Genomic DNA, 1,332 nt, shown 5'->3' on the forward strand with positions numbered 1-1,332 from the left:
TTATTTTTTGCGCCTTGTGACAAACATGTCGCACGTGCGCGATATATATTAATCCCGTTATATTATGTTTGACGTTTGCGATATGTTTAAACTCGATGCTCATTGCTCGCGCGTCTTGAGGCGGCTTTGTGGCGCGAAGAGCGCGTTCTAAAAGGGGTGGAAAAAACTCGTGTTGCTGCGGTATGGAGGGAGGGGTGGAAACCGTGGAAAACTTGTCTCCGTGATTGAGCGGGAGAGTAAGTAGTATAGGACATTATCCATTGTTAGGGAACGGTTGTAATGGTAGTGAGAATGTAGAATCGTCTTTGGAGCGGACCTGGGAGTGGCAAGCATAAGGGACGAAGACGGGGAAACATGTCGGATGCGATCATACCAGCACTAAAGCACCGGATCCCATCAGAACTTCGAAGTTAAGCGTGCTTGGGCGAGAGTAGTACTAGGATGGGTGACCTCCTGGGAAGTCCTCGTGTAGCATTCCTTTTATAATTATTTTTTGCGCCTTGTGACAAACATGTCGCACGTGCGCGATATATATTAATCCCGTTATATTATGTTTGACGTTTGCGATATGTTTAAGCTCGATGCTCATTGCTCGCGCGTCTTGGGGCGGCTTTGTGGCGCGAAGAGCGCGTTCTGAAAGGGGTGGAAAAAACTCGTGTTGCTGCGGTATGGAGGGAGGGGTGGAAACCGTGGAAAACTCGTCTCCGTGATTGAGCGGGAGAGTAAGTAGTATAGGACATTATCCATTGTTAGGGAACGGTTGTAATGGTAGTGAGAATGTAGAATCGTCTTTGGAGCGGACCTGGGAGTGGCAAGCATAAGGGACGAAGACGGGGAAACATGTCAGATGCGACCATACCAGCACTAAAGCACCGGATCCCATCAGAACTCCGAAGTTAAGCGTGCTTGGGCGAGAGTAGTACTAGGATGGGTGACCTCCTGGGAAGTCCTCGTGTTGCATTCCTTTTATAATTATTTTTTGCGCCTTGTGACAAACATGTCGCACGTGCGCGATATATATTAATCCCGTTATATTATGTTTGACGTTTGCGATATGTTTAAGCTCGATGCTCATTGCTCGCGCGTCTTGGGGCGGCTTTGTGGCGCGAAGAGCGCGTTCTGAAAGGGGTGGAAAAAACTCGTGTTGCTGCGGTATGGAGGGAGGGGTGGAAACCGTGGAAAACTCGTCTCCGTGATTGAGCGGGAGAGTAAGTAGTATAGGACATTATCCATTGTTAGGGAACGGTTGTAATGGTAGTGAGAATGTAGAATCGTCTTTGGAGCGGACCTGGGAGTGGCAAGCATAAGGGACGAAGACGGGGAAACATGTCG

The 1,332-nt window shown here is 48.7% G+C and overlaps 2 non-coding genes across 2 annotated transcripts; both read left to right on the forward strand.

Moving 5' to 3' along the window:
* Nucleotides 1-359: 359 nt before the first annotated feature.
* Nucleotides 360-478, forward strand: LOC123178274 (5S ribosomal RNA). The gene has a single exon (XR_006489445.1). It is a non-coding gene; the product is annotated as a 5S ribosomal RNA (ribosomal RNA).
* A 367-nt stretch (nucleotides 479-845) lies between these two features.
* On the forward strand, nucleotides 846-964 carry LOC123178273 (5S ribosomal RNA). Its single transcript, XR_006489444.1, has one exon. It is a non-coding gene; the product is annotated as a 5S ribosomal RNA (ribosomal RNA).
* Nucleotides 965-1,332: the final 368 nt, after the last annotated feature.

This window comes from Triticum aestivum, unplaced genomic scaffold, assembly GCF_018294505.1.
Source record: "Triticum aestivum cultivar Chinese Spring unplaced genomic scaffold, IWGSC CS RefSeq v2.1 scaffold33278, whole genome shotgun sequence".
Classification (NCBI taxonomy): domain Eukaryota; kingdom Viridiplantae; phylum Streptophyta; class Magnoliopsida; order Poales; family Poaceae; genus Triticum; species Triticum aestivum.